The sequence below is a fragment of the Cupressus sempervirens genome, chromosome 4 (assembly GCF_028749045.1).
Source record: "Cupressus sempervirens isolate cs-2001-9-10 chromosome 4, ASM2874904v1, whole genome shotgun sequence".
Lineage (NCBI taxonomy): Eukaryota > Viridiplantae > Streptophyta > Pinopsida > Cupressales > Cupressaceae > Cupressus > Cupressus sempervirens.
Genome location: NC_143121.1, coordinates 486289829 through 486304753, shown reverse-complemented (window position 1 = coordinate 486304753; position 14925 = coordinate 486289829).

The following is a 14925-nucleotide window of genomic DNA, read 5'->3' as shown; positions in this document are numbered from 1 at the left end:
ACCAATCACAATAATCACCTCAGCTCTATACAAGTGTTGCCCCACTTTTCATCCTCTAACCAATTTGTAAAGTGAAAGTTTGTGTTTTAATAAGGTCCTAGGTGTATTAAAGTCTATTTCCCCTTAGGTGGAAGGAATTTTCATAAGATTTTTCATTTTCTCCTTCTCCACATTTCATAGCGAGGTAGTTTCTTTCCATTGTCTCGAGGGATGTTGCAGATAGCTTAGTACCTAATCTGATGGAGATTCAAAAAAAATACAAAGGTTATTTTCAAGAGTTATATTTTTTTGTTACCCATCATTTTCTCCATGAGAACAGAAGCTTACGAAAATCCAAACTTTGTCTTCTCCTCTGCGGGTTATCAACCCATGAAGATGATTTCTTGCAAAGAGCACCAAATGATGCATACGAGTCAAAATAAGAGGATAACAAGGTGCCTTATGAAAAATTAATGTTCCTCTTACAATTATCTATCTCAGTAAGGATCTAGGATTTGTTTCAACTCTAATAATCACTCCAGGTGGAAAACTAGAAACTGACTTCTCCTCGGTGGGTTTTCAACCCATGAAGTCTGTTTCCTGCAAAAGGTAATTCTAAGGGAAAAGAAACAAAATGTGGGACCCTAATAATTTTGTGCACTACTTTTCTAGATTTGCAAAATCAAGGGAAAACATAATAAAAAGGTAAAGTTAAAAGCAAAGCCTGGGTAGAGAAATGGAAATTGTCTTCTCCTTGGCAGGTTTTCAACCCATGAGGACAATTTTTTGGATTTAAAAGAAAATCAAGTTGGTAAGAGGATTGAACCCATATTTCATGTAAAATACATCTCAAGATGATAATGGAAATAATCTAACCATTGCGAGAAATATCTATTAAGCAGAATTAGATTCAGCGGATATTTTTATATGCAATTGTCTGTTGATAACTTTTTGAAACTTAATGGAAAATGGAAAAGTAAATATGAGATATAGAAAGTTACTGTTGGGCCAATGGAATAGTGAAAAGACACCTAGATACTCATTAAAACTATGCATTTACTGTTCCAATGGATATCTCCTTCAATTCATTCGTGTGGTGTGAATTCTAAAGATCAACAGGTGAATTGAAGCCCCTATATAGGTGGAAACATGAATAGTTACAAAACTACTGCTCTTTCTTGAATTGTTATTCTATTAAAATTGCATCACTTTTTCAAAAGGATAGCATACACACATTTGCTATTCCTTTCATTTTTTGGATTCAAAATTTAGTTTCAAACAAAATGGCAACAAGATTTGCAAGTTTTGATAGATTGAATGGGATCAAGTCTTCACTGCAGAATTTCACAGACACTTCTCTTCATTTCTATGATATGCAAGATTTTTAGAAGAGAGTGAGATTAGAGCCTATAGATCCCATTACTGAGAAGCTCCAAGGATGTGGGCTAGTTAAAGTAGCGGGTTTTCCAGTTGTAGTCCAAGCTCTGAAGTAGATATATGAATGCATAAATCATTATAACCCAGACACTAGATAGATTGTATTGCTAGATGACACAGTATTGATCTCTATTAATAGATAAATTGTGGTGAATTGCATTCAAGTTCTAGAGCAAGAGGAATTTTTAGATTTGATGATTGGCGGAGCCATCTCTGAGTTGTCCATGAAAAAAATGATTTGGAGAAAAGAACTCATGCAATTATGGTTTCAAAAACCATAGAGTTCCAAGAGTAAGGTTCTTAAGACTCTTTTTGGTACTAATCTCAAGCCTAAGATTGTTGACATCCTAGTTCTCTTACACAAATTGAAAGGTGAGGTAGAAGCTTTAAATTTCATTGAGCAATATTTCTTTTTGGTGTAAGTTATCTACTCGGACACCAAATATATTGATTAGGCTCATGAGGTAAGTGAGATTTTGTCCAATGGTCTTAGTGCTACAAAATTATACAACACTTTCTATATGTCCTCCTTTTTGATTTACATGTTAGCTTCTCTACAATTATGGCTAGGCATCGAAAGAGTAGAAAGTTTCCCTACTGACATGAAGTCTTATGAGTTCTACCCATATTTACAATTGGAAAATAGTTATTTAGACTATATAAGAGTCAATGATGCATTTACCATGAAAATTTGTAAGGAGCTCCAAGGATGCCTAGAGAGGAGATTCAGTCCCGAAGCTATGGTGGGCATTAGTTAGTTAAGGAGTTACTTTATCTAGTTCTCATCATTTTCATATTTGTGTCTTGTAGCTTTTGATGGATTCTCCTTAAAGCTACCAAGATATCCAATTGATATGATTGTGTTGATCAAGATTGCAAGGCAAGTAGTTTAAGTGAATGTGCTGAGTGGGAGTCTAAAGAAGAAACATTATGAGTTTCCTATGAAGATGGGAGCTTTCAATTGTGAGTCCCATTTTGATATAAAGAGCATGTTAAAGGTATATGAGATGAAATATAAATTGGAGATGTATGAAGTTTTGAGGCCTATGTTTGATCCAAATGGATATGCAAGGGAGGTATTGCAAATTGGAAGTGTTATCAAACATATCACTATTGTTGAAGACTACTAGGCTGATTACAAGGATTAAATTCAAGAGCCATGATTGTGCTTTTTCCACACTCATGGTAGATCAAGTGAAAATGTATAAAGTCGATATCAATGTGGATGGAGTGGAAGATGATGACCATAATATGTATAATAATACCTATTTAACAAAGCTAAGAAATACTCCTATCAGCTCAGAGCCTTATGAGGATATTGGAGAAGACCTAGATGCCATGATGGCCTGAGTGGGTCAAGTGGACTACAACAAGGAGTCAAAGTAAAAGCAGACCCACTTAAGCTTCTCTAGAAGCTGCCCTTGCTTCCTCCTCAAAAGGTGGCACATCAGGTGTAACCTTATCCATAACTTAAGGACTCACTTAACCAGTAGGTGGAGGTGATCAACCTCTAGAAAAAAATATCCCTATGGCTAAGACTTGTCAGGACGACTCCCCCCTAGTGATCGGTGCCTAGTTAGAGGCTAAGAAGTTGTATGAATCGAAAGATAGTGTTGTTACTTTGGTTCCCTCACCTCATAATAGTCTAGTTCCATTTGCAAGCACCACACTTATCCTCCCAAGCAGCCCTCATGTGCAAGTAGTGGACTTAGGAGATGGAGGAAGTAGTGATAGCAAGTCCACAGAGTCAGACGAAGCAACCAAGAAGACTGCAAAGCTAGAGAAATGCCAAGAGTCCTCAAAGCTCATTTCACAAGCCTAAAAGAATCCCTTCTCTTTGACTATGAAAGCAATCACTTTGGTCAAAAGGAAAATGTTTAGCATAGAGTCTCTTGGAATGGCTTCAAAGATAATAGGCACATATTCATGGTTGGAAGATACTCTAGATAGGAAGAGAAAGGGGAAGGATGAAGGTGCTCCCAACAAGGATACCTTATCCCTTGCTATCTATTTTGGATCTACATTGGCTAAGGTTAAGAAATAAAAGACCTTGTCCATCCTTAGGCAAGACCTTGAAACAGGGAATTTGACAATGGAAATAGGAAAACCTACTAAAGAAGGAAGGATTGAGGACATGACTACAAATGATTTCACCATGCATTCGATGGATCTTTGGGAAGCTAGACACAATACCAAAGTCAACTTATGGAAGTCCACAAATAAGGTGATCGAAGGATAGTTCGAAAGCTTTAAGTTGTCAAAGGTTTGGATGAAAGAAAAAATATAGGAATTGAATGGTTTTATAAGATAATTAGTCACCCCTTTGGAAAGCATATCTAGGATGCTCATTACTAGAGATCCTACTATTGTAGATGTCTAGAAACTTATCTCCTAGCTCCAGGAAGATAAGCATTTCGGGTGAATCGATAGAGAGTGGAGTGAGAAGATCAAGGCAGAAGGACTCTCCATTATAGAGCAGTTTGGTAATGCAATATTAAGATTAGAAATAGAGAAAGATAACATATCATCAAATAGAGCCACCTTGGCTATAGAAAAAACTAAGAGTGATGATTATGTTTCCTTGTTGAAGAATCATCCACATGAAGGTAAAGGAGGGTGTTGAAGCAAACATTTTACCTAAAGGAGATGAACCCCTAGTTGAGTGGTTTCAGAGCATGTAGTTCAAATTGGACATGATCATGGCAGCAGAGGAGGGACTTAAAGAAACTGATGTCAACATAAAGAAGTTGCAAGATAGATATTATGAACTACTAAGAGGTTTTCATACAGACTCGTAGTCTAGCTGGAAAGGGAAGGCAATTATTGGAGTAGTTGTCATGCAGACAAATTTCTCAAATTTCATAGATGGTCTGACAAGAATGACTTCTAGTCACTAGGATAGAATCTCTGAGCTTTAGAGGCTTGGTGTATGTGTACACATGGCCATGGAAGAATTACAAGATTGGTTGGGTGCCCTTAAAGATCTAGCCCAAGAGAATTCTAAATGGCTCTTGAGATACACTAATGTACATGTCCATAAACATGAAGAGCTAATTCCAATCATTGTTGCTGCCAAAGCCTATAAAGTGAAGGTAGAAAAAGGCAAGAAAGCGAAGTGATTCATATTCTGCCTTTTCATTTTTGTTATGTAAATCATTTTAATAGATGAATTGGCTCCTTGCCATTTGAAATTTTTAAAGGAGATGAAACCATTGAACTTCCATTTTAACTGTTATCTTAGAATCCTATATGTATGATGATGAAAGATTAATAAAAGGTCAACAAAATTTTTGGTGTGAAGTACTTGATGTTGCAGAGTCAATTGAATGGTATTTTTGTATCAATTATTTTCTGTTCCATTTTGGTTAATTGTCAATTGCTTGTTTTCTCTTTATTCTCGATTGAAATGAGAAATGAACATAGCTTCATTCCCCTATTTTAAAACAACAAGCTAAATTTGATAAGTACTATCATTATAGGCTTAAAAGAGATCCTTTAGATGTTTTCATTCAATTTAATCTCTCTCTCTCTCTCTCTGCAATTTAGTTTCTAGATAGATTAGTTAGCCTTAGTACATATTAACTATGAGTTCATAAGATGTGTGAGTTCGTAGACTTAATCAACCCTCAAAATATCATTCCTTGCCTAAGTTAAATCCTGTATAGGTTTGACTTAGTTTACCTCTTCTATTCCCTAGTTAAGAATGCATACCCTATTTAGATTTAGGGGTAAACAAAATCCATTGCATATTTTGCAATAGGGATCTGTACCTAATAATTCATAGGAAAGTAAGTCTTTTCAAAACTGACTTTCTAACTATTGTAATTAGATGTTGTTCAAAAATTAGGGTGTTGAAGAGTTAAAATCATAAAGAACAATTTGTTTACCAATAGATTTTTGGTGACTCTGCTAGGGACACAAAAAGTTGCTTGACTCAATAAGCCTTTAACATGAGATAAAATAATACTACCACATGAAAACATATTTCTAGTACTCAAACCTGATCTTGGGTTTCGAGATGATCAAGATGATATAATCTCATTCCTTAATACATTTGCTTGGAGAAATCAAAGGAACATTGAGAATTATAGGAGCACTAACCAAATATTGGAAGAAGGGGAATCTAGGGCTGAAGCATTAGAAAGAGTTGTCTAGAGGAGAGAAATCTGAAGGGCAGAAAGATAGTTAAGACGTGAAGCTCAAAGATAAAATTAATCTAGCACCCTGGAATAGACAAGGTTCCTTAGAAGTACCAAAGAACAGGGTGGGCAAGACCCTATTTTTGACAAGCTCATTGAACATGGTTTTCCCATCCTCGATATTCCTAAGAAAAAAGGTGAAAAGAAAAGTCAGAGTAGAGCACCTTCACCTATTAGAAATCAAGGCCTTGGATGGAGTTACTACTCCCTCAATTGTCAATTTTCCACCACACCTTGATAGAAAAATTATGGCTACTCCTTGGGCTGTAGCAATAGGTCTATTAGCACTAACGGCTTATAACCCACTCCCATCTTGTTCAAGAAATAATTTCCCTAAATTTTTAGGTGATGGGAAGGCCACTACAGATGAGCATACTAAGGCCTTCTTCATAGCCACTCACATCTTAGGGGTTGCTCATGAATATGTTGTTGTAAGACTATTTGTAAATGCCTTGACAAAAAGTGCAGTAGACTAGTTTTATCATCTGGATGATGACTCAATCACCAATTGGGATACAATGAGAATGGCCTTTGAAACAAGGTTCAAGACAATAGAAGATGACCATGTCTTGTTAACACACTTGAAATCCATTGAAAAATAACCCACCATAAGTATGAGGGACTTCATTGCAACTTTTAATAAGATCACTAGCAGGATCCTGATAGCTAATAGACCTACTATTTGGCAATTTGAAAACATTCTTTATAATTGTAATGCTGCTAGACATCAATTATGATTTAAGAAGGTCTCATCCTACAAATTTAGCAAATGTACAAAAGAAAGTGGTCAAATTTGAAGATGACCTAATCTCCACCAAAAAGTGGTAAAGGAAACTCCAAACCAAGGGAAGTTCCAACAATACCACATTTTCTGATGAATTGATTCAAAATTTATCAAATAAACTGATGGTAGTGAAGAGACAATTACCTAGGTTAAATAACTCTTATTAGAAAAACTATCAAAACCCACTGGGAAGAAATAATGATGGAAAATTTTCAAAACCTACAAGGTCACAACCAAGATTGATGATTGAAGTAGCACTGAAGAAAGGAAACACGTGCATGTTTCATTTGATAACAGATCATGATAGTGAAAGGTACCCAAAAAATGCTCGTATGATGCAGTTGTTATCCACTAATGAGTTAAGCACCACAACCCCTTGCTCTGAGTCATATTCATACTCAAATGGTGACTCTGAAAACTTATTCTTGGAATATGAATCTGATTCTGAGCCAAAGGGTGAATGCTATGCGACTATTGATGGAACTTCATACATGGTACTAACCTTAGGTCAGAAACTCAAAAAGCCATACTCCAGTCATGCTCTAGGAAATGACCCCAACACTTCATCAAATAATACTCACATTGATCAAGGAGTATCAACGTCTCAAATAGGTAAGGAAAAGACCCCTTTTGATTTCATCCAATTTTGTGAAGAGTCAAAAATTCAAATCTCTCCTATAGACTATTTGAAATCTCATCCCTCTGTGTTGAAAAGATTGGTAGATCATTGTAAAGGGAATGCTTTGGATTTGAATCACAATGTGACCATTGAGGAGGAAGATGAATCTTTAACATCTAACCTATTTAATCAAGAGGATTCCATTGTCCTAGCAACCTCTCCTAGGAAAAAACCTAACTCATTCTACATCTCACTGTATATCAATAGATGCTAATTAAGTAATTGTATAATAGATTCAAGTGTGTTAGACAATGTGATGCCTTATTCCATAGCTAAAGCCTTGGACCTCATCCTTCCTAAAGTTAATGGAACGTGTTATTCTATGGATGCTAAACAAGTCCCCTTGCTTGGACAAACCAAAGATGCTCAAGTAGCCCTAACTACTCATTTGAAAAGGAAACTATTATTGACTATCTTGGTTGCAAATATTCTAGCAATCTATGGCCTTCTTTTAAGGAGGAGTTTTTGTAGAGATTTAGGAGGTGAAATAAAACTTGACTAGTCTCAAGTAGTTATTCCCATAGGGAACAAGAAAGTTAAGTTAGAACCTAAGGAAAAGGAAAAATTTACTGTCTTAAAGTTAGACGACCCTAAAGCATAGGTTCTCTATCAAGAACTAGAGTTTGGCAATTACATGCTATTTACTAAAGATACCCTAAATGAACAAGGAATCAAATGTATAAAACCAAAAATCCTTGATGAAGAAAAAGAGTTTGTGTCCATAAGGACATTAGAATTTGATGGAAGTTGTTCCTCATCAGGATCTAGTGCAGGTGTAGTGCTAATACCTCCCGAAGGAGAGCCTAAATCGATGACTTTTAAATTGGAGTTTGTAAACACTAATAACAATATAGAGTACAAAGCCTTACTCCTTGGGATAATAGCTACAAAGGAAAAAGGAATAAAGATCCTAAAAGCTTGAGGTGATGCAGAACTTATTGTAAGACAAATTAAAGGGCAATTCTCTATGAAGAACCACAAGTTGAAAAATGAAAAATGATAGAAATAGAGTTTGGGATGAAATAGAAGGCCTTAATGCTTTTTCTATTGAAGCAATACTAAGGGAAATGAATACCAAAGATGATTCCTTAGTTGTTTCTACTTCCTTGTTGCTACCTCATCCCAAATTCAAGGATAAGAAATACTAGGTTGAGATTGTGTATCGAGCCTCTATTCTAGACAATATAGAATCCTAGCAAGTCTTTGAAGATGACAAGAGTTTGTAATGTTCTTAGAAAATGACAAAGCTACTTGTAAACACTCATCAAAAGAAGACAACCATGGAGATCTCAAACATGGGCAAAGGGAAGATCAAATTGATGAAGTCCAATTGCGAGGTAATATCATCCCCTCATATTTTGTATCTTTGGAAAGATTGTTTAATAGACATGATGCCTACATCAAGTGAAAGAGAATGGAAAAAAAGTCCTACTACAGGTGAGTATAAAGGAGTGAATATTGGAGTTACTCATAGTCCCAAAATGATTAACATTGGAAAGTGTTGCTCACTTGAAGAGAAAGAAGCTACTAGATAGCTTTTCATAGAATACCAAGATGTATACACTTGGAGCTACAAAGATTTGAAAATTTATAGGGGTGGGAAGGTAAAACATCAAATTCCCTTGAATCCTAATGTAGTTCCCTTTCAATAGAAACATAGGAATTATAATCTTAAAGTAGCTGATGCTATATTCAGGAAAGTGGACAAGATATTAAAAGCAAGGATTATCTATCCCATTCATCATTCCACCTAGGTAGCCAATATAGTGCCCATTAGGAATAAGAATGGAGAAATAAGGATCTATGTTGACTTCTAGAATTTAAACTAGGCATCCTTGAAAGACAATTTTGCTCTTCCCAACATGGATTACCTATTACAAACAATAGCTAGGGCAGAAATGATGTCCACGCTCGATGATTTCTCAAGATATAATCAAATAGAAGTGGAGGAGAAAGATCAATACAAAACAAGATTTCACCACTCCATGGGCTACATTTGCATACCATAGAATGCCTTTTAGACTCATTAATGTTGGTGCCACATTTCAAAGATGTATGAGAAAAACATTTGCTAATTTAAAAGACCAAATTATTGTTATATACTTGGACGATCTCACCGTGTTTTCAAAGAAAAGAAAGAATCACATAGAGGATTTGAAGAAGGTATTGCAAAGGTGCTAGGAACACAAAATCTCCCTAATCCAAAAAAATCCATTTTTTGTGTTATAGAAGGAAAGCTTCTGGGTCACATAGTTTCTTAGGAGGGTATTAGAATTGACCCTGAGTGGGTTGAGGCCATTCAAAGGTTAAGCCTACCAATAAATAAAATAGGAGTTATGTCATTCTTTGGACAAGTAAATTTCCTCAAAATGTTCATCCCAAATTTTGTAGAAATTATTAAATGCATTGTAGATATGATGAAAGGAAATTCAAAATTTAAATGGAATGAGGCTGGATTACAAGCTTTCTAGAACATAAAGACCACCATTTCTAATACTCTAGTACTATGTCATTCAGATTATGGATTTCATCATTTACTGTTATGCCTTCGAGCACACTTTATCAACAAGCCTGATGCAAGACAATAAGGAAGGGATACACGGCCCTAAAGCCTTCATGAGTATACCTTTGAAAAACCATGATTTGAAACACTCACAAATTGAAAAACATGCCTTTATAATAGTTAAGGCACTGAAGAATTTCAGGTTTTATATCTTACATTTGCATTCTATAGTCTATATACCAGATGTAGTAGTAAAAAGTGTGTTGACACAACATGATATAGGGTGTAATGCCAGAGGGATGTGGATAGAAAAAATACAAGAGTACGACATTGAAATCAATCCTACTAAGTTAGTGAGAGGTAATGCCTTGTGTAAAGAAATTGCACAAAATAGAATTGTTGAAGAAATAGAAGAACTAGGAGAGAAGCAACTAGTACTAGCAGTTAGTATGCAAGATTCTTGGTTCAAGAATATTACTTATTTAATGACATACAGAGAATGTTTAGAAGACATGACAGAAAAATAGAGAAGAGATCTCAAGTTGAAAGCAACTAAATATGTAATTTGGGATGACAAATTATTTTAAAAAGCTATAGATGGTACTTTCCTCTAATGCATCAAAAAGAAACAACAAGAAAAGTTGTTGAGAACCTTCCATGATGAAGCATGTGGTGGACATTTATCATCTTCAGTCATGTCTTTCAAAATATTGAGACAATGTTACTATTGGCTAGGAATGTTTAAGGATGCCTACTATTGGGTGGCAAAATGCAAGAAATGTAAGATGTTCACTAGATGACCTCAGTTAGCCACTCTACCTCTCAGACCTTTCATCCTTGAAGATCCTTTCCAATAATGGGGTCTTGATTTCATTGGGCCTATCAAGCCAACATCCAGTGCTAGTCACCAATATGTTATAACTACAATTGATTACTTCACTAAGTGGGTAGAAGCCAAAGGAACTAAAAAAATTACTTCTAAAGTGGTGTGTGAATTCATTAAAGAAAACATCTTGGTTAGGTTTGGTTTCCCCATCAAACTGGTGATGGATAATGCGACATATTTTTCTTTGATTGAGATCACCAATTTTTGTTTTGAGCATGCTATCACAATTAGCCATTCATCTAATTATTTCCCATAGGGAAATGGTCAAGCTAAATCTAGTAATAAAAATTTGATGAATATTGTCAAGAAATTGGTGTTAGATAATGAAAAGGCCTAGCACAAGAAAATTTACAAAGCATTATGGGCAGATAGGGTGACACCTAAAACGGAGATTGACATATCTCCTTTCAAATTGGTCTATGGGACTGAAGCTAATCTTCCATTACCCTTGGAATTAGCTACAAACAAATTGGGCACAGTAATTGAAGATGATATCTACAGGGATGGTTTAGAAAAGGGAATTTTGTACTTGAGAAAACTTGAAGAGGAAAGAGAAGAAATCATAGATCATATCACACAACACTAGATGCATGTGAAGAGCCTATTTGATAAAAGGGTGAGACTATGGAAATTCATGATAGGAGACATCGTGTTACTATGGGATAAGAAAAGAGCATCAAAAGGTTCTTGACATATTAGTCAAGTTTGTTATTAGTGACAACACTTATTTAGATTTTGTATAGCTATTGAGCTCATTGAACAATATATATAGTGTTTTCCCTATAATTTAGTAGCCATCAAATTCTACAATTACTACCAAGTATTTTGGACTAATTCTAGTGGCCACCAAGCATTCCAGTGGTTACTAAGGGAATTCAATTAGTGTGAAGTGCAAAAATTCAAACCAAGCAGAACCAGGCAGTGTGAAGTCTAGCAGTGGTTACTGAGCATTATAGTTTCTACTGAGTTTATAGTTCATGGAATGTAAAGCTAGTGTTAATTGAGTTGTATGATGATTAGTGTTTACCGAGTAATTAAGATTATGTCAAATTACACAGTATCAACTGAGTCACCAATGTAGATCGAGTTTGAGACTATTTTAAGGTGATTAGTATGGACCAAGCTTCTACTTCTATTGAGTACATGATGATGCCAATAATGATAGTGGACGCCAAGTATTAGAACTTCAAAAAGTTAGTCTTTAGAACCTAAGTGTCATCAAAGGGCCGACTTTGTAATATTGGTGTTAACTCGTATAATAACTGAATTTTTTATTTTGTAAATTGGATTGGTATATATGTTGTGAATATGTAATTCATGAATATAAGTATGTAAGTATGCAAATGTGATCATGCAACAGATAAAGTATATATTGAAGGCCATATCAGAAAAGGAGCAGTAGAGACATATCCATCAAAAAAGGTGATCAATACTTAAAGGAATCTCTATCAACAATTTAGTTGTAAGTCAGAGATCTACTATTTTATTCTAATAGGTGAATCAGTCTAAATCCTTTTACAAGGTAGACTTAATAGTCTTTCTCAAAATCTCTTAAAAACCTCTAACAAGGTGGACCTAGTAATCCTAATTGCTCCTAATAGGGAAGATCATCAAAAGTGATCATTGTAAGCCTTAATAGGCCAACTTTATGTTGTAGTATTGAAGTTTTGTGGGTATCATCCCACCCTAGTTTTACTTTCTATTTGGAAGGTTTCTAGGTCACCAAATTATTATGTTCAAGTGTTATGAATATTTTATGTTTTAGTTTCTCGTGCATGCAATTAGATCAATAAGCAATAATTGGTATATTGCTATAAAGTGCTGAATTTGATAAAGTTTTAGAGGTTACTAATTCACCCCTCACCTCTTAGTAACCTAGCATAGTCTTGAATATTTCCAACAATTGGTATTAGAGCTCTATGGTTCTTAGGAGAAAGTTTAACAACTTGAGCAAAGATCAAGGATATGGAGATATTCAAACTTGATAAGGCAATTGACAATGAAAAGTTGGATCTGGAAATGGCCATTGCACAACTCAAGAAAGCTAAAGAGAAACTTTCCCAATCCCTGAAAAGAAGGAAGGAACATGCAAATCAAATGAATTATCATCAGTACATTGAAGAAAAAATTGAAGACTTTTTCCTTTCAAGTAATTTAGATGAAGAAAATAATGCAATCAAAGAACTCCTAGAGAAGAATGGTTCCCTACAAGAAGTAAGAAAGCTCAAAAGAGAACAAGAAATTCAATCAGTAAGGCTATGTGAAATACTGGAATAGAGGAACAAGATGAAAGAAGAAATGGATGGAAGAAACAATGAAATCTAGAATCAATCTCTTTGGCATGCATATCTTATGAATCAAATCTCCAATGTGAATGAGGAAATCATGAGCCAAAGACAAATCAATGAAAGATTAAGAAATGATCTAAATTTAGAAAAACAAATCAATGAAAGAATAATAAATGAGCTAAGATCTAAAAAGAAAATTAGTGAAAGATTGAAAAATGACCTAAACACTTAAAAGAAAATCAATGAAAGAATGATGAAATCCCAAGCATACATGAATCAATTAAATCAACTGAATGAGTAGAATCTCTATAGACAAAAAGGTAAAGAAGGAATTGGATACAAAGAAGAAGGTGAATCCTCCAAACAAGGTGCTCAAAGGACATTATTGAAGCTCTAATTAATGAACTTGTTGATCCAAAGTCATCATACTTTGGAACATATGATGAGGCAAAGACAATGATAGAGCTAGAGATAAAGCTCCCACAAGCGGTTAACAAAGGTAAGAGGAGGATAGAGAAACTAAAATAAAGCACACCTCTTATGTTAACCAAGGGAAAAGGAGGATATAGATGAAGAGGCAAAGGATGAAGAAGAAACAAAAGAGGTAGAAGAACCTGTGAAGAAGAAAGGCAAGGTGATCATCACCAAGCCACCTAAGCCATCCACTGTTGTCTTCACAAGGAGGTCTAGGAAGAAAGGTAGTGAAATTTTCCTTAGAAAACCTCCTCCCACCTTCCAAGAAAAGTTTAAATAGATGGAAGAAGGTGCACACATAACAAACTTCAAATATTTGAAGTATGAAACTAGGATAGAGGTAGAAAAGAAACAGGTGGAAGAATTGGTGTTAACCAAAATGGGAAAATGGAAGTATTCACTAGATTAGGTAGCCTCCCAAATCTCTAATGAATTATTAGTTAATAAAGCCAAGATGGGACTTTTCAATGCCAAAAAAAAAAGATATTTATCAACAAACCTTGAGGCAATTGCTACCTAGCATGATAGATGTTGAGGTAAAAGAGTCTTTGAAGAGAGATGAAGATAAAATGACTCTTCGGTTTAATACATGTTTAATTTTAATCAAGGATATAGAGCATGTGGTTAAAATTGACACAAGCATGTGGAAGAATGTTTATCATTTGCATAAACAAAGTGACTTCCCAATAGATGTTAAGGATAATGATGATGATAGTGATGATAATGAAGAAGAAACTTATAATGAGCCCACTCATTTTGACAATGAGGAAGTTGAAGAAGATAAAGAGGAGGAAGCTGCAGAGGAAGAAAAAGAAGATGATGAGGAGACTACCCCTATGAAGATAGTAGCCATAGTCATTGCCTCACTTCCTCACTCTCCAAGCAAACCAGTTACTGCATCAAGCTCAAAGACAACTTCAGCAAGTTTGATTGTGACAACCACAAACACTTCAAATGTCCAATCACTCTTTGCCCCCACATAGCTTAGCACATCATTAATAGAAGTGACTACCACTTCATCTACTAAGCTACAACCTCCCTCTTCTTTAGCTCCTAAGTTGCAGTCATCAGCAATGGATACAATGGCTTCTATAGTTTTGAGCTCTTCAGCAGTAAGTACTTCAATTTTGGATTCTATAATTTTGTCTACTTCAGTAATGGATACTTTAGTTTTGAATTCTTTAGTTTTGGATTCAACAAGAATTCCTATTCCATCAATTAGTACTATATCAATTTTTATAGCAAGTCCTAGTATATCTACAATTGTTTCCATTCTAGATACAAAGGTATTAAGTACAAGGACAATTGAACCTAAGGCTCAACCGAGTACAAGGTTTTTGAGTAGAGGCAAGGAGATAGAAGAGGATATAGACCTAGATGAGAAAATAGAAATTCCTAAATAGAACATTGATAATATTATTGTGGATCAAATGCACATAGTTGGTGAACTCCTATAGAAGAAGGCAAAACAAAAAAAATTGAGAGAGGAAAGAGATAGGGAATATAAGATTATTGATGATGCTAAGAATATTTTTTCTGAGGCCATAGGTATTGAGATAGATTCTTATCAACCTATCTTATTGCAATTAGCTAAGGCAATCCAAAAGTTTAATGAGGACACTAGTGGTCAAGATAATTTAATTTAAAAAATAGAAAATAAATTTGATAATAAAGTGCTTGAGCACATTGCTCAACA